At 40.8% G+C, this 26,906-nt stretch overlaps 1 long non-coding RNA gene across 1 annotated transcript; it reads right to left on the bottom strand.

Annotated features, from left to right (window-relative positions):
* Positions 1-23,215: 23,215 nt before the first annotated feature.
* On the bottom strand, positions 23,216-24,360 carry LOC306979621. The gene is made up of 3 exons (XR_013793954.1): positions 24,309-24,360; positions 23,419-23,512; positions 23,216-23,299 (listed from the first exon to the last, which is right to left on the bottom strand). It is a non-coding gene; the product is annotated as an uncharacterized lncRNA (long non-coding RNA).
* Between the last annotated feature and the right edge of the window lie 2,546 nt (positions 24,361-26,906).

Raw genomic sequence — 26,906 nt, 5'->3', positions numbered from 1 at the left:
TGGCAGTTTGTTTGTAAAAAATAGCTACATAATCAAAACTGATGACCACATGGATTCACTCTAGTATGGAACCATCTCCTTGAGCCAGAATTACCTGTGAAAACCATATAATCTGGTACCATATAGGGTATCTGTCTTTTTAGGCTCAATGAGAGACATGAATCATGGGCCTACTGTAAACCGATGCAGCTGCCAAGAACAGGCATTATGTGATTGGTGGTGAAGCAATGTCAATGCCAAATGAACACAGAGACAGATGGGACGTTTAAATTACCTGTCCGAGGGGCCGTCAGTCGTTCTGTTTCACAACGTGGCTCCTGACGACACAGACGAGGGTTATTGGGCAGGCATCCATGTCGAGAATTAATGAGATCAAGTCAAGGCTTTAAACAACCTCCTTTATTGGAAAGTGAAGAAGACACGTTTATTCTTTCTTAGTCTGCAAGATTCGATTACACATATGGGAGGATCGTAAATGTGTAGAATAGCTGTGCACACAGTTTATTAATTCATACTTATTATTACAAAAAGTGCATTATTGGGGCTCCACCAGCATGTTCTCTCTGTATCCATGTAGCTTTCTCCTAAAACATTTTCTCTGCAGCTTTAATCTCAGTGAAACTATCAGTGGGACTGTCCTGGTGAAATAATCCTCAAAAGAAACTAAAGGATGAGAATTCCTGTTTAATTGTGTGAAGATGTAATTTCATGCAACAAAACACTGCAATTTTCACAATCCATTTCCTTCCTGTTCAGATCGTCCGTCTGCTCTTTTCCAAGTCCAAAATGTCCCATCTTTACAGCTGACATTTCCAAGTGGCATTTCACTGAGGCCTAAAATGGAGACACAGTTCACAACAGACTTACATACGCAACAATCCATCAAGTCTGAGAAGAAACATTTCATTCACAGATCAGATTTGTAAATAGCAAATGATTTGCTGTCATCAAAAAATACAGTTTAATTCAGCTGTGTCCTGTCATTCCAGCAACTTAAAAATTGGTGACACATTAGTCTTCAATTAGTTGTAAAATAATATTGATTGTAGTTAGTTTGCCGTGTTGACAAGATTTCCACAGCAATGATAGTGAAAAACAAACTGTCATCATTAACAGGACGCGAGTGGTTCACAATTATTGGTTTAAAATGTATGTAATGGCAGGGCGTTCAAGGACTTGAGGCAGGGACAACAATTGTTTGGCAAATAAAGTGGTTTAAGTTGTGGGTGCATTTAACATGTGAATATGACAGCATGACCTTTCATACTAAACTGGTGCGTGTTTGACCTTGCAGCGATCTAGCGACTGGCTTTTTACTGCTGACGGACCCTCTCACCAGAAAATCAATTGATCCTGGAGCGACACACTGACCACTCAAACAGCGCTGGGTCACTACAAGGTCAAAAGGCTTTCGCATCAAAAGATTCACCTTTAAATTGGTCAAATCCATAGTAATGAATATAATTGAAATTTCAACTTTAAATATATTGAACATAAATGTTTGAAATGTTTGTAGTAGATAAGCTATCCTCGAAGAGCACCTGTTTGCTCAGCCTAATACAAAAGGACCCTCTGAAGCACTCTTATCCTTTTCTGTGTCTGAAATGTTTGCTTCACTGGCTGCTGTTGCGGTTATATGAAATAAAAAGTGTGGATTCTGCTTTTGCGAAACACTTCAAAACCTTCTCAAAGATACAACTGGTGCATCTAAAAGACGTATTCTTCCCACCCCTGGCATTAGAGTTCGGGGGTTAATAAGAAAGCAGCAGTTCTCCTCGCACACGCGCTACATCACAGCCCAGAGACACGACTTGATTAATGTTCTGTCATTGCAGAAGGCACGTGCCGCATGTCGACGGAAGATGTGCCATTAAGAATCCATTTTATTCAAACCGCTCTGTGCTGTTCTGAGGAGTCCTGCTGATTAACTCCAGATTAATGTGCTCTCAGTTCTTCGCTTCAGTTCTTCCACGGAGACACAAATTAGCTATGTTGGCTCACAACACAGCACCTCTTTGATATAGTCGCCCCTGACCACATAAGGCAGTTAATGAGCAGATGCAAGGATTTCTTTTTTTACTTTCAAATTGAGCGCTCAGTTGGTGAGTTGGTGGCAGTTGTTAGAGGCTGTCATGACAAAATAATAGATAAAAGAGAAGGCCTGGTCATGTACAGATTCAGCATGTCCTTGTGCTTCTGTGGAGCAGGGGAGACCGGGGTGCAACAGGCCAAATGAATCCCCACCCAGATTAAACCCGGGTATAGTTTAGCCTAGGTCAAACTATTTGGCCTATTTGGCCGAGGTCAAGCTCTCATTGTTTCTGTAATGAGAGCTTTCCTTTAGTTAGTGCCTTAAACAAAAGACACTGATCTGAAAAACAGAGACGCTAGCTAGGGCTGCTCGATTATTGAAAAAATAATAATCACGATTATTTTTGTCATAATTGAAATCACGATTATTCAAACGATTATTTGTTGCCTTAAAAAAAAAGTCTATCTTTATTCTATTTATTTATTAATCAAAACACTACACTACACTTTATGTTTTCTGGACAGACATAAAAGTACAAATGATTTCAAGTATGCCTTGATTACACACCTGCCCCCTGCTGGCCAGTCCTCACACCTGCACAAGTAAACCAAGCAGTGCGGCCATCATCACACAGCGCTGTTTGTTTTTATGTCAGACAAAAGCATGAGCCACGGCACGTGAAAAGCGAAGGGAAAATAATCCCAGCGGCCTGAAATAACGCAAGTGTGCTTTGCAAAAAAAAAAAAAAATTGTAAAAAAAAAAAAAAAAAAAGCATTTTGAACAAAAAAAAAATAAGGAAAAAAAAGAAAAAGAAAAATAGATTTTTTGCGATTATGCTAATTTTGTAATCGTTTACTGTTGTAATCGAAATCGTAATCGAATTTCGATTAATTGCACAGCCCTATAACGCTAGCTTCGATTTGAGCCATTTTGAAGCTAACATGCTAAAGCCGTTTGTTAGCTAGCTTACAGTGTTGGTACAGTGGACACTCAGGGTTATTTGTCACAGAAACTGAGGGGTAATTTGTCACATGGGGTATATCATGGTGGACATTTTTGTCTTTTATGTATAATATGTCTTTCTGATCACTTTATTTTATTAAGCTTTTACAGTGGCCGCATGTTTGGATGTTTTAGACAACCAACCCCAAACATTGTGACAACTTGCCCCGCACATGGGGCACATTGTCACCGTCGATTTTGTTGTGTTTGACGGTTAAAAACCCCAGTCTCCCCTACATCCTGTAATCCACTTATAATAGTTAGACCCACTGTTCAAAATAACCCCTTGTACAATCATTTGTGTCTCAGTGTAGTGTAGGGTTAATGCAAAAAAGCTACCTGTTTTATTCCCGTTTAGACACATGTGGACATCATGCTCGCCACATATCGTCTGTGTTTGCTTCTGAGCCTCTTGCACATGGGGATTTTCCATGCAGAAGGTCTAATATTGCGTCTTTGTTTTTTTCTGCTTGAGTGCGCTTTGAAATTAAAGAGTGCTTTTGTAATCTCTTGACAAACAGTTTATGTGTTTCCACGAGAATCGTTTTAGAAGCATCTTGAGATTCTTTTTGGTACAGCTATTCAGGTTTGATGGCTGTAATTTGTCTAGCACGCTCTTTATAATTGTTTTATCAAAGCGACCTGTGATCACCTGCAAAAACATGGTGCGACTTTGAGAGATAAGAGAGCAGGGATTTGCCAGTGTCAATGTGAAAAAACAACCAAACGCTCACATATTAAAGGATCTGTATCATGCTATTTTAGCCATTCCAAAGTAAAGTATAGGCATTTATATGATATATTGTACCTCTACCACTATGGAGCACTCATTTTAAAGTATTTTCTGGAGGTATTTTTCCAACCTGGAAGACAAAACGCTTGGATTCAGCTCACTTTCCCCTGTCTCTCCACTGATACAACTTTAGCAGTAGTAGAAATATAAATACCACGGCGAAAAGGGAAGTTACTTCACAATGCAGTTATAAGGAGTTGACATCTGCAACACAGCTTCATAGATAGCTAACACACAAGCTAACCCGCGTTTGGATTGACTCACTGCTCTGGTCCATCGGGTGTTTACATTATGGGACTCGCGTTGGTTATAAAAGTTAATCCACTTTGATTCTGGCCAAGGTTCACCAAACATCCATCAGTGACAGTCAAAGACAAACACTATTTTGGTGAAAGTCCTGGAGAGAAATTCCAACTTCTGCCGAGTGGCCTCTTCTTTAGGAAGGTTGAATAAAAGTCCTGTACCTCTCGCAGCCAAATGCACTTTTCTCCGTATCATTATTGTTAGGTAAGAAAAAAGAACAGGCGTGTCCAGAGTAGATTAGAAAGAGCTCCTTTATTTATTTATTTATTGGCTTATTTGGTCATGACAGTGCATGTTAATGAACATACATGGGTCTAATGCATGTAAACAGGGCACACCGGATTGTAGCCTTGGGCTAATTTCCATCCGTCATCCCTCATACACACACTGTCATTCACCCTGGCCTATTGTACATGTTTTTAGTAGTAGGGGAAACTGGAGAACCCGGAGGAAACCTACGCAGACACAGGGAGAACATGCAAACTCCACACAAAGTTCTCTCTTACGACAGAAATAATGAAAAAGCTGTTTCACAAATTAAAATCAGGCCGTAAGGCATTACATTACAGATGTCGAGCACTTCTGTTCCTCCCTGACGACACAACGGAGCAGGTCAGTCGTTTACCTGGAGAGGGCAGAGCAGCTGCTCACAGAGCAGGATTCAGGAGGATTGCTGAGAACTGAATGAAGCCAAAACCACTCTGGGGGTGTTTGTGATAAGGAAATAGCATAACAACATGGTTAAAAGCTCCAAAAAGTTGATTTTAGGGTTTATTTGAAGGTTACATTCACACAACATTAACGAGATTATTATTGAGGGAGAGGGAAGCAAAAAATTCCAAGCATTGAGTGCAGCCGATGGTCTGGTGCTTAGGGCTGCTGCACATCTGAGACAACAGTGTTCGGTCCTCGGCGTTGAGGGTTCAAGTCTCAGCTCTATGTCCTGCCCAATGACGCCAAAAAATACATACAAAACTGCTAAGAATTGGCAGTGATAATTTTGCAGATATTTTGGGCTGTTTTGGGGTTAATACTGCCAATTACTAGTGCATTATTACTATGCATTAGTAATAATTAGTATTACTTATTTCACTGACTACATGAAACAAAATGTGACTTAAAGTTCAACACCTTTTCTTTCTGCTCAAAGTAAGGAAGTAAGTGCTTTATTTGTCATTGGACATTGTGAAATTGTGTTCAGGTGTTAGTTAGTCCTGAGCTGCTAATGAACTATGGTGGAGTTATTGTCTCACACTGTAGCTCATAAACCAGGGAAGTTCCACTGAGGTTTTCAAAACCGGGACCTTTTTGCTGTGAGGTGAGAGCGCTAACCACTGCTCCAAATGACCACACAATTTGGGCACAATAGCATTCTACATAACCACACCACCCAAGCTTATTGAGCGAGAACCACAGGACAGACACTGACAGAGTAGGCGATAAACACTTAGAGTCGTTGCTTTCGAAGGTAAATCCTTACACATGCCATAATAGCTGCACTCGCTACAGGACTAAAACATAGATCACCCTGAGCAGAACACGATGGATGGCCTCCATGTTCGGATGACAGGTCATCTGTTGTATGTGTCATGATGCGACTAACAGTCTCACACTGTTAAAGGCTGCTGCTACAGTTTGCTCATTGATTTTCCTGCTGTTATCGATCTCTTCCCAAGGCGGTCGTCAAATTTGACTAATCAAGCTGATGAAGATGGAGAAAGCTTTGGAGGAGCTTGTGTAAATCTATTGGGAGCTGCTGGTTGGAGATGTCTCAGATGTTGGAGGCTGAAGATGGTGACAATGCCTTGCATAACCACTACATTTATTTTTTTGTACATATTAATGATTATGTAAATAGCAAACAAGAGAGAGGGATTAGTTTGCAAAAATCTAATTTCACCACAGTTTTTAGTTTTTCACATTTATTTTTTATTGAAGAGACAAATAATACAATTTTACATATTTTCTTTCAAAAAAAAAAGTAGTAATGTGATTTTGCTCTTCCATTTTTACATATGGAACTCGCACAGATGAACAACAGAGAGGTGGGGTACCCTTTTGGTTTACATAGCATTGTCAACAATAGCAATCAGCAGTATTTATATTTCAACTTTACATGAAATCAGATCTTATCGGCTTGACGTATTCTGTCCATTTTGACCAAATCCTGTAAAATGAGTCCATTTGCAGTTTCAACTGAGATTAAATTTTTTCCATGATGTAGATGTCGTGAATAATGTTGATCCAATCCTCGTTTGTTGGTTTTCCTGGCTTGAGCCATCTTCTGGTGATGGCCTTTTTTCACCACAGTTTTTAGTTTTGTTTTGTTTCATAGTTGAAATAAATGCGCTGCAGGTAAAGCGCTGTATCTGGATAAATGGAGGAGGGGCCGAGGTCAGTGCTCTGTCTGATGTAAAAGCAGCAAAATGACCCACACTGCACCATGGCAAAAATAATGTACATTTAGTCACAAGGGGCATTTTAAGTTCAGCATCTATAAAGATGTTTTGAATTGAGGAAAGAGGCAGGGCAGAACTCACAGTATTACAAGAAGAAGACAAGATTATGTGTGGTCAGCGTCAACCCAAGTAAGAAAACCCTATTAAGTCCACAATGATTGAACAAACATTATGGCTTAAAAATATGATTTAAGCTTTTATGGTTTTCACAAAGACGTACGCTAAGGGGCCATTTAAATTTTTCAATTATATATAGTTTGAATAATGAAAAGTCCTGTGATCGAAACCCATAGACTCTTTAGAATGCAAAGATGTCCTGCAAATCCAACCTATTGAACCCACAACCTGATTGAAATGCTGGTGTGCTGCCTATTTCGCAGCGCAGTCTTACCCATCAATATGTCTGTTTTTTTTTGTGTGAAGGCCTTTAATAAATAATAAACCCATCATTTTCTCATGCTCAGGGTGAGGACCATGGGCCCCTCCGGCCGCCTGTGCAACGTAAATCAGGGCAGACTGACATTTGCTCAGACCAAACGCTCGTCCTAAGGCTCTCTGCTGCTCGTCCTGCATACTATCGATTTCCGTCCCGGAGCGCAGAATAACCATGATGCAGCCTTTAAATCACGAGCACAGTCGATACTGTTGTCAGCGCTGCGCTCGCATAAATGCATGTGCTTACCACTATTGTAATAATATTGATCATGTGTTGAAATGTTGAATAATGATCTCAAGGCAACAGAACAAGTCATCGCCTTTGACCCGACTAATCTGTAAATCCACGTGAGCCTCATAGTTTAAATTTTAGCAGTTTTTTTTAAACACTTACAAGCTCCATATTGTATCATACTATATTTCACATTTCATTAACAACTGAGAACTACTATCTCAAACCAAGTCTAACTATTGTTCATGCTATCGAGAGTGAGCCCCATATTTTCCTATAATTATGTTCATCTCCTGCTTTGAAAATGGCCCGTTGTTTTGATGTAATGTCAGCATTGGACTGCAGTTGTCGGTGCCAACTCATTTACATGCAGCTCACTCTTCATTTAATGTTGTGCCATAGCTGCGGTGTGTCCCTTACTGAAATGAAATGTCAGACACGACCCCAGACACAGAAACGACTTATATTCAATAGAAGCCGTGGTGATTTTTATGGCATTCAGCTGTCTGTGCCACTTTGCTTTCATCTGCGTAGTTTATGTGGACCAGAGCTGTAGAGCATTTGTGGAGCCTTTTTATGCAGGAATATCAAAGCCACACTGTCTCTCTTATAGACACTTCTTTTTATATCAAAGCAGAAGCATTAAAATGGGAAATAGCCCGACATTCACACTGTGGGGTCATAAAATTAGAAATAAAGGGCTTGTAATGTGACTCATTATTGGACTTACTTCATCGGGACAAAGTGGATTCACAGAAATGTTCAAGCTATTAAACATTTTTCATTTTTGACATGAACATTTGAATAAAAGTGGAAACAACCAATTACCAGGGCAGACACTTAATAATGACACTTAATAATGACTTAAGTGAAAAAGTGTCGGTGATACTAGAATAAAAATGACACTTTTGATTGGTTGAGCTCACTTATAGGCCTTATTTAATTTGTTTGATATGTTTCAGTGGTGACGTAAATGATGAGAATAACAACTTGTAATAATGTTAAAATCCCAAGATTTCCAAAGAAAATACCATAAAGAAATATTAAATATCTGTATTTCTGAATAAAATCTGTCACGAAACGCAAACTACATATATTTTGTGTCAACATAGTGGCATGTGTAATTATTTGATTTACTCACGTAAGAGTAAAGATATTTTATAATATTTCTCAAGCATAAGTAAAAAGTACTGAATGATATAACTACTCTAAGTTCAGTTTAACTGTAACTGAGTACAGCCTGCGTGCTATGTGCAATGGAATTGTGCAGAGTAAAGTATATCTGATTGAAGCCTCGTACTGCGTTCTAAACTGTAGAGTTGAAGTTTGCTTTGTGGAAATACTGCATTAATCCACCCTGATGCCCATTAGCCTTTATTGCCTCTGCTCATTTGTGGGTTGACGGGTTGTTACAAGATAATGTGAAATGTATTTTTATAACTTTTGCAATGTCTATTAAACTTTATAGACTACATTCATTGTATTCTGCACCCTTTATACCGGGGTCCCGAGCTAAATCAGCTCAAGGACCGCAAACTTTGCTTTCATGACTTTCTATATATATGTCCAGGGTCTGGACGTATCATTGCTCTTGAAAGGTTGTCTAATTACACAGAACTGATTAATGAATCAATAATTTTGTCATTACATTTTATCTTATTTAAAGGGGCTAGATACAAGTTGGCCATGTTATACTCACTACTGCCACCTCAGGTCACACGCACACACCTTCTATATTAAAGGACAACTAAGCACCAAATCAACTTTTTTTTAGCTTATAAACTGTATAAATATGTTTCCTACAGTGTTCTCTACATGTCCTGGGCAATGTTTTGACATTTTAGTGCAAATTAGATCAAATCTCACTTTTGAGCCAAAAAACGTGTGTGGCTCTCTCTCTCCATTTTCGGTTGCACTATTTGAGCTCGTGCATGACGGCAATTCAGACCCAAAGTAACAACTTTTTGAGTGACAGTGCAGAATTTTAGAGGTAGTTGTGGTGAACAGGTCTGAGCTCATTCTACACCTGCTTAGGACATTGCTGGAACATGCAGGGGGAGGAAAATACATAATTTTAACATTTTTAAACTCCCTTTAAATGTTATTACAATTGTTTTTACAATTGTTTAGATAATTGTTAATTCCGCCTTAGATACTAGGATGAAAAGGCTTTGGGGTCTGGATCAAAGCCTCTGGAGGTCCGGATGTGGACCCAGGTCCGCCAGTCGGGGACCCCTGCTTTACAGTACTGTTGGAAGCTGATCTTAAATTGGTCTCTCTGGTTTGAATCTAGGCCTGGGTAATGCTGTGCACCAATGTGGGATGGGACTAGTGGCTAGTGGGGCTACAGTTCTTTTCATGTTGATATTACAGATTATTTCTCCATCCTCAGCACTCTCTTGGGATCCCGGGGGTCTCATGTCAGCACCGCTCCACCTGAGCACGTCCTGGTTCTGTCTGAGGGGGGAGATCTCAGGTAAGAATAGAGGGGTGGACTCAAGATACCTCTGTTTACAACACAAATTATTTATCCAGAAAACACTCATTTCATTTCTCACTGTTAAGAGGTAAATTGTATACTTTTCTACCTATGTTAGTCACTCTCCGAGCCTTTTCCCATCAAGGAACCACTCACCCATTCACACTCTCAATCATACACCAGGCTCCAAAACAGGCCATATACTGTATAACCAGCAAATGTTACTTTTTCTGTATACTGTTTAAATTATTCATTACTTTCTGCAGGCTCTGCTACTCTCAGCATCTACCTGCCTTTATTGTACTTTAATTGAAACAATTACTAATGCGACATTTACGTTGCCTTAAAAACTCTGACTTCACAATTGTTTTAATTTTATTCTCTTTGTTGTTATTTTATGCTCTGTTGCTTTTAAAAAATGGTTACTTCGATGAAAGCATTGACTTGTTTGTCTTGGCTTCGTGTCCTACAGAGGTAGCAACAGACACAGGAACACTGTGAATCAATGGAGCCCGTGTTCACATGTTTGTGCATCATTTCAGAATTTTGATAAGGAAATTGTTGTATCGCTAAGTGTCCTGCAGCAAAATGCAAAAAAATCTGTCCCCAAGAGCGTCTTTGTGTGCTGAGAGTTCATGTTTCCTCTCTCTGCGCACTGAGCCACTGGGCAAAGTGAGCGGCTGAATCTGCTCCAAATGTGCGAGGAGGGACAGACACAGTGGTGATGAAGAGGCTGCTTTATGGACACCATTCCCACAGACACTCATTACTGCAGACAGAGCGGTGCCTCACTGTGGACGTGTGACACAGGAGGACAGAGTTGATGACGATGCTGGGTTGAAAATCTCTCTGTCTTTTCTGCCGCTGTATTCAATCGTAAAACCTGCACAAATCAGCTTGACACTCTGACCCGGCCCCATAAACATTGAAGCACTATAGAGCGCTTTCAACTCCCCAGTTTTTCTCAAGGATGAGTTTTTAAGCATTTTTACAAAATTCATCTACACTTTTATATTTATAATTATAAACACAATACTACTACTTTACTACTAGTACTAAGTAACTTGTTTACCTTAATTAGTCCCTCTGGGGGTAATACAAGTGTTGATGAGATGATTGGGGGGTCTTTCATCTCCCCCTGGTGTCTCTGGCCAGAAAACCACAACCACAACAAGGCCCCAATACACACTAATAGAATCACGAAAAAAAAGCTAACAGGCTAACGGGCAAAGCTAACTGCGGGCTAGCTCCACTTAAACAGTATTTAAAGCCAAGTTTGAGTGGAAAAAAATATCTCCATCGTGTAATTGGATGTACAACATCCCTCTCTCTCTCTTTGTCTTTTCTGTCAGCGTAGTATTTACTCTCACGGACAATTAATGAGTAAAAAAACGCAACATGCTACGACACCTGCAGTAGTGCTTATGGCCTCTAGGGGCGTGAGTTACTTAGTACTGCTTTAATAGCTTTCTTTCTTCAGACTGCAGCGCTGCCAGTCATTGCTTAGTCTAAATATATCCACTTTAAATGCCTGATGCTGAAAATGTAGATTGTCTGTGACAGCAAGACATAAAACATTCAGTGGGTGGAAATGGGAGATGCAAAATAAACCAAGGAATCAAAGTCAAGACAAAAGACAGTCGTTGGTGGCATTAAAACTTGAGATTTACCACCTCACCTTCTCCTGCAGCAAGGCCACACATAATTTGAACAAAAGTAAACTAAATATTCATTCACCAAGGCTCAATTGTTATCAGGTGGAAAAACTCAATATACTTTAAATGGATATTTCAGGATTTTTGACATAAGGACATAAAGAGTTTGGTGGTGCTAGGCTAGTGCTAGGCTAGCACATGTCTAAGGTAACTAGTAGCCTGCATTAATAACAGTCTGACCCAAGCACAGAGCACCTGAGGCAAATCACTTATAACAACAGACTGATATAAATGTCTGTGTTGATAGAAAAATTATAACCATTTTGCATTTAAAAGATATATTTGAGCAGCATCAGCTTCGTGGTTGTATAAGCTACGCAGCGGCGGAGTGATCTGCTAGAAAATAGTCCCTCAAATGCGATCATTCATGTGATACAAGTTATATTCAGTTATATTTAAAAAATCATTCTATCGACACAAACATTTATATGGGTAGTCTGGTGTTTTAAGTGATTTGCCTCAGGTGCACTGTGGAGCGGGTCAGACTGTTTTTAATGCAGGCTAGCTGATACCATAGACATGCGCTAGCCTAGCGCCACAAAACTCTTCAATTATAAGGGCTGCATGAATTAAAAAATATATCTCCAGAAATCAGCAACACTCTGGAGAACTAGGAAATGAGGCCCCATGTCGAAAATCCTGAAATATCCCTTTAAGATAAGGTTGACCTAATCCACAACAAATTAAACAAAGAAGTAAGGGAAACAACACATGGATTTTCTTTTCTTGACTTCTAGACAGCTATAAACACAACCAATGCAATTATGTCCAATGCCAAGTGAAGTGAACGCCACAGAGTTTATTTGACTCTTCACACATGGTGGCTGGCAGCACAGGGGTCAGAGCATCTTCAAAAGTAGTTCAAGGGGATCTGACACAGAGCGAGTGTCAATCCATTACCTGGTGTGTGGCCAGTTCCTCTTTTATGGAGCAAATGTCAGATAAGTCAATAGGAAACGGTTTAAAAGCAAATTGTCATGGCTTTGAAGAATGAGGCACTGTAGACAACATGACTGATCTGTGATGAAGGATTATAGGTTCCTCGGAAAACTCATGCCAAAGTGTGTGTGCGCGTGTGCGCGTGTGCACGTGTGCGCGTGTGCACGTGTGCGCGTGTGTGCGTGCATGTGTGTGTGTGTGTGTGTGTGCGTGCGTGCGTGTGTGTGCGTGTGTGTGTGTGTGTGTGTGCGTGCGTGTGCGTGCGTGTGTAATCGGTTTTAATTGTGCAATAATAAACTGTTTTAATTGTGCACTTTCCTCAAATGGCTTCTGTATCTGGTTAGATGCTAAGCTTTTAGTATTCAGATGTGAAGCAGGTGTCTCTGCTGCTGCTGTGATGGATGGTCGGAGATTCTGAGGCAGGTGGGGGCTCGAGATAAGATCCAGGGACTTTCCTAAAACCGAGGAAAAAGAGGCTCAGTCAGTGGCCAGTGTTAGAGCGGGCTTTAGCTGCAGGAGACTCAAATCTCTCTTAGATGGCAGTGACAACTATTGATAAAGAGTTTAAAACTGCTGCTTTATAAAGATGCAGCGGTCAAGTGAAGCAGAAGGTGGTCACTTCAGGTAACAGGCGCCGTAGCCACGTTTATACATCATTACTTTTTTTAAAGAATTGTTTTGTTGTAAGATGATAATCATTTATGGAACACACAATAGGCTGCAGATAAGAGCTTAGTTATTAAAAAAGCAGGAAGGATTTTATTGTTCACATTTCGTGTGATGTCGCATTAGCAAACCTGGAGGGAAATGTTCTCTGAAATTAGAAATTCAATCAAATATGCAGTAGTTCATTTATGTGAGACACCTTCCCTTTACCCACTCACCAGCTCTTACTTCACTGAGGAAATATCATTCAACAATGAACACGTTATGTCAGTGCAAGCTTCAAGGTTAAGTTGGTTATGGTTAAGGTGTTTAATTTCCCTGTAGGGAAATTTGTCCTTATCATTTTATCCTTTGCTCCCCATGGGGTAACCCGTTCGGAGCAGTGGGCATCCACAATGCGGCACCAGGGGACCCATGTGGAGCCAGGTCAATATTACCTGATCGCCTAATTATTTTATTGAGACTTTGATGAATACGAAATACAGATTTTCATGATGATAATATCTGCTGGTAAATCTGCTGTAATTCATCTTTTCAGTCAGGTTTCATTCACGGCTTTGGACTTCTTTAACAGTTGTTGTTGAACATTTGAATGTGGTTGAAAAAACCTCCGAGTGATAACAGTATTTTTTTGCAAAAATAAATATAGTAAAAAAACTCAAAATCTGCTGTTCTAAATTATTATGCAACTCATCGTTTCGATACGCTATAAAGCTTGTATTAAATTGAAAATGGTACTTTTTGTAATTTGCAGCATTAGGAGGTCATATTTACTGAAATCAAAAGCTATTTCAATCAAAAACATCTTAACTGGTCAAGTTATATTTTAACATAGGAGCCCTTGTGTGATAGCAGCTTCAAAATTCTTAAATCCATTAAACTTGTGAGTTTTTGGAGAGTTTCTGCTTGGATTTCTTTGCCGGATGTCAAAATAGCCTCCCAGGGCTACTTTTTTGATGTGAACTGCCTCCCACCCTCATAGATGTTTTGCTTGGGGTTCCAAAGGTTCTCAATAGGGTTGAGGTCAGGGGAGGAGGGGGTCCACATCATGAGTTGCTCTCCTTTTATGCCCATAGCAGCCTGTGATGCAGAGGTATTCTTTACAGTATGACATGGTGCGTTGTCATGCATGAAGAGGATTTTGTTAGGGAAAGCACAGTGGTACACTTTTTGTACCATAGAAGAAAGTGGTCAGTCAGAAACTCCTTCAAGGATCCTAAAGGGGCCGACCAGCTCTCTCCCCATGATTCTGGCCCAAAACATGACTCCACCCCCTCCTTACTGATGTCACAGCCTTTTGGGACATGGTGGCCATTCACCAATCATACTACTCCATCCATCTGACCATCCAGGGTTACACGGCCTCATCAGTGAACAAGACTGTTTGAAAATGAGTCTTCATGTATTTCTGAGCCACTGCAGCAGTTTCTGTTCATGAGCTTCAATTAACAGTTTAGGGGAGGCCGGATAGAAGGTTTATGCACAACTGCAGCCTCTGGAGGGTCCTACACCTTGATGTTTGGGGGACTCCAGAGGCATCAGCAGCTTCAAATACCTGTATGCTGCTTTGTAGCATCTGTTCTCTTAATATGATGTGTTTGTCTGTCAGAAACCGTCCATATTGTGCCTTTATCTGCTCAAACCTGAGTGTGCTCTGAATCAGCCACAAATCTCTTAACGGTACGATGATTACACTTAATCTAATCATAAAGTATATAAAAGGTTTTCATACCTAGACAATTACATTCAAATATTTTACGCTTTTCATCAGCAGAGAGATCCTTTTTCTTTCCCATATTGCTTGAAAATGTTGGTCTGCTGTTTTGTTTTTTTGACACTGAAATACAATTTGCATAATCATTTGGAATGCGGTTTATGTCCGCTCCTTACCCAGGCGTGACCAGACCTGGTATGGCAGATGGCTCACCTGTTTACATTTCTATCTTGCTTTACGAGCGACCGCTGTTGTTGTTCACTTCCGCAATTTTCACCGGATGTTTTGGTGAATTATAGGCAACAGCTGATGCATCAAGGCCTCTAATGCTGTTTTATAAAATTATCAATCTGTTACAGCGCAAGGGAAGCAATGCCCTTTTTATTATCATTTATTAAAAACATTAAATTGCCATAGACGTAATGACATTGAGATTGCTCGTGTATAAAGCCCTACAAACATCACTAACACTGCTGTTTCTAAAGTACTTGATGATGCACATATCTACCCCCGGTCTGCTGCTACTGTTAACCTTACCTGCTTCCTGTGACATTGTTATGTTGTGAAACTGTAAAATAGACTTGTCCCAAAAGTCATTTACCCCCTGTGATGTACATGCTACAGCCTGAATGTGCTGTGGGATGAAATCATATAAGTACCATCGTTGATAAAAAAGTACAGCCGCTTTTCGTCCAGAGCCACAGGAGGCATCCACAGATCTGCACTTAGACAAGAATATAATAACCTAAATGGATTTTAATGTTCTCAAAATGGAGAGGTCGCGACAAAGCAGCAGTGTTTTGTAAAAGGTTGAAGTATTAAGCCATAAAGTGAAAAGATGTAACGACCGTAAAGCCAGGGGGGTTAATGTGTGATGGGAACACGGCAGCACCCCATCATCTCTGTGGGGGGGTTAATGAGACATGGAGCGGGACTATTGTGTTGGGAGATTAGAGTAAAAGAAGAGAAAGGGTGATGAGGCAGGTAAGTTCAAAGCAAGAAATCAAGGCTATCACAGACAAAGGAAAATAGTTCTATATATAAAATGGATTGAGATACTACACTGTTGAAAGCTTATAACACAAATGATGGCATTATATGGTTAAATATGAAATCAAGCCATTGTTTGCATTTCAGATAATGTGGCTAAATATCACTTTTTGGGCCAGATCTTTTGCCTGGTGCAACGGGCTTTCTTGGTCAAAGCAACTTTTCGATCTTGCGCATTTACAACTTTGCACCTTTGCTTTCGCCGGTCGCCTGAGGGCGTCGCGTAGGGAAACAAGTGGGTCGGCGGAGTCGACTACTAAGAAGCACTCACTTTAACGAGTGCTTGCTGCACTTTCTTCGCTCAGTCTCTTTTAAGGGCGCTCTCACACTTTCATATCCATCCAAACCCTGTGGCACGATTGCACACGCATACAAGCAGCTGATATGAGCGGCTGCATTTGTTACGCTAAAAAAGCCAAAGAAAAGCAAAGGCCGTACTTACGTGTGTAAGTGCCACTGGTGCGTTTACCTCCTGGTGAAAGAGAGAGCATCATGGGTGGTCGTCGTAATAAACCTCGTATTTCCTTTTTGTATTGCTGCTCCTCGGGAACAGGTCAGTTAAAAATACAAGGAGCACGTTTCACAAACAGGGCATATAGCAAACTTTCATCAAATCAGCCCCTTTAAGAATCCTGCAACTGTTGTGCAACTGTTTCAATAAATTACAATGACCTTGCAACTACTGCATAACTCTGCAACTTCTCCTCAGCCAATGTGACAGCCAATCATAGCACGGGAGGCGGGAATTGTCATCTTCTGCGCCAGGATTTCCTATAAAACACAACACCAGTGCTCCTCCTGTAGCCAAAACAGTGGAGATGGCGGCCGCGACACAGCGATCTTTTACCAGTGCCCTTTCTTCTGTTTTAAATTAGCTGGACTTGTCCTTAAAGCCACAGCAAGAAGCTGCTCTGAGAAGCAGCTCCAGAACATTTACTCGACTGCACACCATGGTTGTTTGTGGGCTACAAACAATCTTTTAAACATAAGCGTAGGTTGCTTTATGTTTGATTGGTTCTCTCTCGTTCAAGCTGCGATCGTTAGCCCCGCCTCGAGTCTTGATTTGGAAACTGTGTCCTATTACAATTCCAGACTGTCTTTATATGTATTTATAAATATTCATATTCAATTGAAAGGCATGGCTTTTGACAGCTTTTTAGTTCATGTGATGCACCCATTTTGATGCAGTTGTTTTATGTCTCTGCACTGATGGTCTCGACAAATACTTAAAACCAGAGGTGCCTAAACTTTCATGAAGAGATGAACTGACTGATGCTCACTTGTTTTGGCTCGTCATCGGGAAATCCAATTTGATTTTGTTTTATGAGTTACTCAATCATTAAAATTCATGCACCTGGGAGTTCATCCATCTGAGTTTTATTGTGGTTGCCTCTGCTGACAGCCCCAATACAACACGATGGTCTAATTTTGAAACCCTACAGCTGTAGTCCTTAGGGCCGATAGAAATTGTTCTGCGGGCTGCATTTGGTCCCTGGGCCATAGTTTGGACATCCCTGCTCAAGACTGCAATATGGAAATTGGTACTGATGAAGCTGGATTGATGCATCTCTTAACCTGCACATTCATGCAGCTGTCAGATCATTGTTCTATGACGAGGTTTTCTGCCACATATGTGCAATCATTATACATCATCATAAACAATAATGCTTCACTTGAACAGGACTGCCTTAGCATGGGGTACTTGGAGAACATTTAAAAAGAGGTGTGCTATATCATTATTGTATGGTTTTTATTTAGACGGGGACAGTGCACAATTAACATTGACCAAAAGGAAAGATGCATTGTACCAGATTATAGCAGAAATGCTCATTTACACCTGAAGTCCCTGGGCAGGTTGATCTTACAGTACAAAAACTGATTTTAAATGTAGGTGAATGCTTGAAAATGCTTGTTTTTGTAGGAGGATTTGAACATAAAATACTATGAAGGCACAGTAGCGCAGCGGTTAGCGCCTCCACTTCACAGCTAGAAGATCCCTGGTTCGATTCCCACCAGGACGGGACCTTTCTGTGTGGAGTTTGCATGTTCTCCCCGTGTCTGCGTAGGTTTCCTCCGGGTACTCCGGTTTCCCCTACCACTAAAAACATGTGCAATAGGTGAATCCTCCAGCCAGGTGATTCTGACCATCAGTCTGGCTCCACATCATGGAGATGGGTCCCCGGGCGCGGCACTGCAGTCGACCACTGCTCCTTACGGGTTGCCCCAGCGGCATCGAAGGATGGGTTAAATGCAGAGGACAAATTTCCCTACGGGGACAATAATGTAAACAAACAAACCAAACAAACATGAATAAAGACTAATACTGTGACGATAGGTACTAGGCCATCAACAGATCTCCTGGGGCCAAGAATGTTTCACTTGAGCCCCCATACACTGTTTGCCAGTCCTGTCCAGTGGTGATCAAAGTACTCGATTTAGTTACTTAAGTAAAGATACTACTGGTCAAATATTACTCCAATACAAGTAAAGCTCAGGCAAATTATACTTAAGTTAGGCTGAAGTGGAAAATACTTGAGTATTCGAAGTAGGAAGTATGAATAAGTACTGTGTAAATAACTTTACACCTTTAAAAAACATAACGGTGTTGCCAAATGCACCAAATTCTTCCTTGTCGTGAGTCAGAGACATTGAAGTAAATTATGTCTGCTCCACTTCACATTCAAATAGAGTAAAATTAAAAAAATTCTACAAAAATACTTCAAGTAAAGCACAGATCCTCAAAACTTTACTTAAAGGGTATCTAACCCCCCCTTCCAGAGGCTCAGTCTGAGAGTGTCAGATTTGAAAATCTCAACAGAAAAGGGGCGTTGCCTGGAGGACTAAGGGGCACGCGGGAGGGGTGAGGGGTGGGAGGGGTTTCGGGGTCTGATTGACAGGCCTGAGTCATTTGACTAACGATGCACTCGCAACGCTCCTCGTAAACAAAGTTCGAGCACAGCGAGCTAACTTATTTAGCAACATGGTGAGACAGCTCTACAGCTCTCTTTACACAGGACAGGCATCGTGGCAGACAGCGGCCTTGTACCCGAGACTGCTCTGAGGCGCGGGGTTATTTTATTAGTGATTCCGCTGTCATTTACAAAGCTAACGGCTTAGCATTGAGCAAGATCGATGTTAGCATCGCAGCTAAGGGACCAAACGTAACTGTCCTGGCTACTTTCAGAATCTACCGATCTATTTTAGATGTAGACTTTTCACTGTGGTCTACATAAACATTGCAGATGTATCTCAGTGTCCCAAGCAGAGAATGTGTGAGGTATAGAGACTTGATTATATGTATTACAAAGCTTTATTTTATTTCTCTCACAGCAAAGTGCACAAAACATGTCACATAAAAAAAAAAATATTGTGCAAGAACACTGTCCTAGAAATAGTTTTCGGTTGGTCATTGAAGATAAAGCAGATAAATCATCCATGTTTATCTAAAGGCTTAACTAAGGGTCTGTAACATTAGGCTCTTGGGTCCACAAAGTCATTTCTATTACTACATTTAGTGAATTACAGGTTTAACCAATGTAACACACGCACTGAACTACCACTAAATGATGAGTAAAGGCTATAATAAAGTCTTTACACGTATGCTTATTTAGTTGAAATAGTGAAAATGATAGATCTTATTTTTTTGGTAAGTTTTCTTACTTAATTTTGTACTTCCTGGCTTTTACAACATTGCAATTACCCAATGCAATTTTTCTTTTGTTAATCTTACGACAATATCAATCAATCAATAATGACAGTTTATATTTCATTTGAGGATCAAGCTGCATGTGGTACTCTATTCACTTAGTCTACCTAGATGTGTGCAATAAACAAATTGAACAAATACAATTTAAATTAATACTTGCCATACAATATCGAACTTGACTGTTTAATACTTAATTTATGGAATCAGAACTAGAACACACTGAACTGAATTTTTAAATGTGGCTCGATCATCCATCAAACTTTGATACGCCTTTTAGATTGATATAATTACAGTTTTGAGGGGAAAAGGCATTAAAAACATAGCAGTAAAGCTGAATTCTTGCATCCACAGTTGAGCTACAGGATGGCTTAAATTAACCAAGTAGCAGTAGCTCATGTACAGTATGCTGCATGCATACATGCAGGTCTTCTCAATGCACGGGAGACAAAGTTGACTTCTTATGGCTATACAGTTGTTGGGTTGCAGGTTAGTGTTCTAAAGGCCTATAATGTTATATAGAGGTACAATTATTTCATTTTTGAGGAAATGTTTGGTCTTGTATAAGAAAGATAATGGACCCAGTGACTGAAATTAGTGATCATTTTTGTAATTCATACATTTATTTTTTTGGCTGCAACTTGTGAAAGTGTAATGCAGTTAATATGAAAAACTGGCTCCTGCCTCCCCACTGGGGAGTGTGACATCACATTTTAGAACCTGCAACCCAGCAATACCAACTAAAATAATTACACATGCACCATTAAGTTTTCAGCTTCTAGAGACAAAGTGGTGCTGGTTCTACCTCACCAAACCATCCTGTGAAATATCTGACAGAAACAGCTAAAGGCTTCATTTTGTTCTTGGATTGCTGATCAGTGTCTACAATTAAATCTTGCATGGAACATTGATTTCATCTACTATGTTGTCCAGTGGCATGTCAGCTTATAGAATTCTTCATATTGCCATGTTTACTCCCATCGTTCTATATGTGGTTGGCGACTGTCCTTGTCCAATGTGCCTCCATTTCCAGAAACATTCTTTCTTTGCCCGATAGAGAGGTCGTCTGAAAATGTGAATTGAAATGCTATAAAAAAAATTAAAAAACACACAAAGACATGAATTACTTTAAAAGGGAAGTCTGTCATCAATATACTGATCAAATGCATCACCGTGTGATCCGATACATACAGTGGACATGAAGAATGGTTTGCATGCATTTTCTCCACCTCTTTCTCCACCTCTGACTCTGCATGGACAAGAAAAGTCTGTTACAACTCAGCATACATTTTTGCGTGCAAGATGTGTTAGCATCATTCTAATTTACATGTAAAATATAGTCCTCAATAAGGCAAAAAACTGTTTTCAATGAGAAGAAATATAAACCACTTGGGGAAATAGTAATATAAACAAAATGATAGGTGTCAACAAATGCATTTATTGGTCAACACTAAAAACGATTCTCCCACTTACTGGTGTAAAATACAATACTCCTATGCTACATTTGTTAGAATTTTAATGCGAGTTGAGCAATATTGTGATGTGCTCACCTACAGGTACTTATGACAGTTCAAATGAGTGGCCAGTCCTGTCTTGCACACACCTCAAGCTGGAAAATCCAGAAAACCACTCATACACGGGCTTTTTTCATCCACTGGACTTTGGTTCATGGTTAGCCACTGCTCTCAGGCAACACAGTCTGCATTCTGAAAAGATTTTGTTCCATACTGCCAGGCCAGTCTGAAAATATAATAATGCATATTCCACAGTCAATCCATAATCATCTGAGAATTCTAATGGTAACTGGTGCATTATTTCCCTGTAATCGCACAGTTCGTCTGAAAATCATCTTCTATATCACTCCACTGCAGCAATTTCCACAGTAATGATTAAAAATTAAGCTACTATTGTTGTGGAAGTCGCTTTAGATAAATCATCTGAAAAAACTGACTCTGCGTTGTGCAGTAAACCTGTGTAATACACAGCTTCTTGTTGTTTAATCCTTACTTATTCTACATTTGCTAAACTAGCACTATAGTCTAGCATTATAAACTAGCTATGTAATCTACGTAATATATTTGCCACACAAAATTATCAAGCCAAAACTTAACATGCTCACCTTATGTCCTCTTGAAAAATCTGGACCTGTGCCTGCTCACAGCCTCCTGCTTGTCTGGCCTCTCATACTGGGCACAGAGTGGTTCAGGCACAGGTACTTTGTCTGTGTGCTCCTGGTATGGGAGAGGATCCTCAACCACACTTTCAAACAGCAGGGCCATTAGTTGGTCAATATAGACTGTAAACAAAGCACAAAACATTTGTCTTTGTAAAAGCATTGGTTGTGTTGTTTTTAATGTGACATACCTGAGGTAGCTCTGGTCTTCAAGGCTCGCACGGTGTAGTCGCCACGTTTGTACTTTGGGTACACTATCGCATACCGCAGTACACCTTCAAGTGTTGTAGCATGTGACCTTGTAGCATTTTCATTGTAGTGCAGGGCAGCAATTTGCAACCTACAACATTTTTAGGTACAGATTCACACAACATTTTTTTTTTTTTAAATGTATGTATGTATTACCTTGCTAACATTCCTCTGAAGGAGAAGCCTGCACTTTTGGGGGAGAACCTAATTATCAGGCTGTGGAAGGCCTCAAGGGTTGACGTGTGGTACACCGGGCTGATTTTCTCCACATCCTTCACAAAGCGTGGAGCCAACACAATGTCACTGAGCCTCTCACATGCTGCTGTGCCTACAGAGTAAATTACCATGACATAATTGTAAAGCAATTTTTGTTTCGAATGACAATGCCAACCTTACATTTTTGAAATGTACATAAAATACAATGAGTAGAGGGCCAGTATTACTGATAACAAATGCAAAACTTACTTGGTTTGAGCCACACTCTTGACCCTTCCCCAACCAGAGGCCCGTGTAGGCACCGAGGGAACAGGGCATTGTCGTGCGTGTGCACATTCTGCATGTGGTTGGCCACAGACGTCCACTTAGCGACAGCCTCCTGTCCCGAGGTGGAAGTCGAAGCTGCCCAATAGAGGTGATTTACCACGCTTTTTCTCCACTGGCCAGCGTCCTGGGTGCTCTTTCTCTTTGCGAGCTCATCAATTTTTTTCCCAATTCCTAGAGTTTAAAATACATATTTACTAAATGAAAAAATAGGTTATCAACTGATAATAGATGGAAACAAAATCCAAACAAAATAATTTGTGCTGTACCTTTGAAATCTGACTAAACGATGAGCCGGTGAACAGCACAGCAGCACAGAGCTGTAGGTTTCCAGCTGGGATGTTGTTCACCATGGGCTGACTGGACCACTGACTGGAGAACTCACAGCGAGGACACTGTTGACTGACCCGAAGCAGTGTGCCGACTGTGATGGTGTCCACAGCACAGCGACCAGTGCAGACAGGACAGCGCCTGAACAGCTCCAGCAGTTGGTCCTCGTGAACAATATATTTTTTGTCCTTGTGTGGAGGGACTTCAGTGGGAATGCTATATAAAATAAAGGATATTTCATCCCTCAAAAAAACAGGAAGCTGTATATATTTTTTCTATTAAAAAGCTAGATTTCCTTTGTACCTTGAACAGTTCACAGTGCTGGCACTGTCATCGATGTGGAAGCTGGGGTCAGACGCTGACACCTCACACCTTCTCCTTTTTAAAGGTGTAGAGGCTGCTCTGGGACTGTCAGGAAGAGGGATTTCCATCAGGTCCTCAGTACCACAACCGACGCTTGTGTAAGCGGTCCGGGCTTGAGTAGCTGTACAAAACACAAACAAAATAAACAAACATGTTAAAAATGGCCGTAATTATCATTTACACAAAACAGAGTGTTTTTAGAAATAAAATGACTGTATAAACAATAAAAAGAGATATCACCTTTGCTTCGCCTGCTCGGCTTCACATTGGCCTGGACACTTGCATGCCTTACAATGACTGGATCAGTCTGGCAGCCAAATTCTCTGGTCACTGGCTGAAAACGTAAAAATACATATTATTTTTAAAATGTACACTACAGAAGAAGGGTAATGTGTTACATTTCCTTAGTGCATTTAATTGTTGTCTAATGCAGATTAGTGAACGTAAGCCAACATATGGATCCCAGCACCAGAGCACCCAATAACCATACGGTCCACCTGGAGTGGTCAGCCCTCTCGCCCCTCACTGACCACGATCACATATCACACGAGCGCGCGCGGAGCCACGGGCACCTGCCCGGTCAGTTTAGCCACACATTAGATGATAGCTATCCGTTAGCTTTATAGGTTAGCTTGTAGATGCACTCACGTTTTGCGCAGCTGTTGTCAAATATGAAAGCTACTGTCATCGCGAAAATGTAGACTAGTTTGGTGCTCAGTCTCAAGCACAATTACGCGCGGTCTCAGCGTAACTTTGTTGTGCAGACTGATGCATTAGCCACTCCCGCTAGCTACAAAAGGCTATAAAAGTTCACATGTCATAATATACAGCGGTGTAACTGTCAGCTCACCGTCTCATGCGGTTCATAGCTCTCTGTTTGAGCGGGGTTAGAGAGTTGCCAGACAGCTGATGGATGCAGACTGCTGTTCCTCTGCCCAAGTCAAGTGAACGAGTGCGGGGCGCACCGCTTGGAGCACACGCAGCCACAAGCCTCACCCAGTGCATAGTTTATTTACACGCCAGATCCCGCATTGTTTGAGACACTACTACAATCTATTTCAACGTGCACTATCGAAATTCTACTTACATGACATTAGTAGCAGTTTTAGGTTGTTGTTATTCTCACTCACCTCAGATTGGCGCCTGAAATCGTCCTGCTGGCGGGGCAGCAGTGTCGGTGGGCTCAGTCGTGGAAGAGCAAGGGTGGGGACTGCCTCATTCTTCAAACGAAGAACCTTACTGTAGCCCAGCTCAAACTCCAAGGAGTTGGCGAAGGAATCGCAAGCAAAATGTTGGTTGCAAACTCCAGCACGAGGCGGGAGTTCGCAGTTTTCCCCCAGGCCAATTGCGCGCAGCCACTGGCGCCTAATTTCTAAGTCCTGAGGAAAGTAATGTAAACCTACAGAACTATGACAACCTACAACACTACACTTTCTCCCCATCCTAACAAACAAGACTACAACACTACACCTAATATTACACAATACAGAACACTAAATACAGCTAACCTAGCTAATTCTTATGCTAAATGCTACTAATCTCTCACTAAGACTAAACTACAACTAAATCTAATAACTATCTAAACTACGACAAACTAATAAATCTAACTAAAAGCTATGCTAATAAATCTAACTAAAAGCTATGTAATAAATCTAACTAAAAGCTACGCTAATAAATCGCAAACCTGAAAATCGATATAAAGACACTCGCTATTCCAAACTCCAACTCGCTACGGGGGCGTGTGCGGAGTGGGCTGCTTTTATACTCCACAGAAGAGAGGCCGCTGACGTCGGCGCCCTCCTGCTGACGTAAGCGCCCCGCTCAGAGCTAATCACGAAGGAAACCAACAGTAAAGCATGTAATGCACTCGATAAGGTGCAGATGGCGCCACACAGACGGTTTTGGACACAAAGACAGGATTTCAACAAATATGCACTAAATTGTTAAAATAGTGACAGATACATGTAGACAACACTATAAGATACCCATTTATACAACTTAGCTAGAAAAAAAAGTTGATTTTGGGGTTAGTTGTTCTTTAAGGTGCTCTATGCAACTTACGTAAAAAAAAAAAAAAGTTCATATTTGCATATTTGACCTTTCACTGACCCCGTGGCTGTGGGGGTGGTTAGCTTAGCGCCTTTACTTTCCACACCGGTGGCTCCTATGATGCTTCAGGATCAATGTTATCAGGGTTTTTTAGGATTTCTGTGAGGTTTTCGTAATGGAATGCATACGCAACCATATGTAGTATGGTCGAGCTATACCATTAGCTTTTTAATCAATAGAAATGCCCAAAAGTTGTACATTTCTCCATAAGGACACACAGATAAGGCACTGAGAAAAGACAACAGGTTCCAAAAAATATTAAACATTAATTTATTTACTACAAGTTGTTTGTTTTGGTTGTTGTTTTTAAAATGTTACAACAGTTCAGGACAACAAATTACCAACAATACGCCACCGGCCAACATAAGAGTTCCTTTGTTCATTTTTGACCCATTTGACGCTCTACATATACAAGTCCAATTTCACTGAACTGACATGTTGCACCCGGTAGGACAAAAGGCAGTGGTGGCATCTGTGCTGGTAGTGGGCTCAGGCAGGAGGACTACCTACAAATGAAGGCTTCAATTAAAACCTATATACCATGTTAAACCCAGTACATTACAATTTGAGACACATACCACTCCAAGATCCGTAGAAGGGATACCATGCTATTCCAGCACTGGACCATCGGGACTTGACACACCCAATTTACAGTCACTGTCACAGTAGCATGCGCCATGACGCGTTCCCTCCAATCCATAGTGAAAGCGGTACTAACAAAGAAATGCTGGGTAACGACTAAAACAAGTAATTGAGCTTTAACAGAAATTTTAGTTTCTTTACCTGCTCCCACAGAGCACCACTCCCAACAAAATGGAGCCAGGAAATGCAAGGGTCAGAGGGCGAACAAAGAAAGACAGGGGGGTTTTATAGTATGGGATCTAGCACCCCATGTGGCGGAAGGAAGTAGCAACCCAGTCGCTCCATTACACATGGATACGGTTCAATCAGCAGTGAAAACCTAAAACTTAATTGATCCTGAAGTGTCCTAGTCCATCAGGAGAGAAGTAAAGGCGCTGTGTTAACCACCCAAGCATCTACTGGGTCACTAAATATTATTAATATATAAAACATCAACTTTTCTTTTGCATGAATAGTGCACCTTTGAGTACAGTACTTGAGTAAATGTACTTAGTTACTGACCACCTCTGGACATTTTCGGTCCAACAGTCAGTGGTCAATACCAAGTCAAATCGAATGTTTGCTTTCCCACAAATAAACATGAATTCACGACAACAAAATCAACACCAATCCTGGCAATCTGCAGGTCACTGAGTGGGGCCTGTGGTGCACTGTGTGTTGGGTGAATATTATCGCTGTGTTTTGGGAGGGAGCTGTTATTTCGACAGCTGTAAAGTGTGAGAGAGTGACGAGGGCAGCAGCACAAAATGGATTCGGATGTAAATGACTCATCGGCTTTTTCATTTTCACAAAGAGGAGCTTTCGGAAATAGACAAAAGAGCGGCCCGGAGCAACGAGGAAAAAAACCCCACAGAAATAACGTTTTAGTGCCTGCTTTATGACCCCATTTAATTATCCCACTGAAACCCCAGGTACACACAAACTGTTATTATGAAAAAGTTGTTGCCCTTATGCACAAAAGACATTATATTAGCATC

The sequence above is a fragment of the Gobius niger genome (assembly GCF_951799975.1).
Source record: "Gobius niger genome assembly, chromosome: 20".
Classification (NCBI taxonomy): Eukaryota; Metazoa; Chordata; class Actinopteri; order Gobiiformes; family Gobiidae; genus Gobius; species Gobius niger.
The sequence above is the reverse complement of the archived record's forward strand: the minus strand, read 5'-3'. Positions and strand labels throughout refer to the sequence as shown.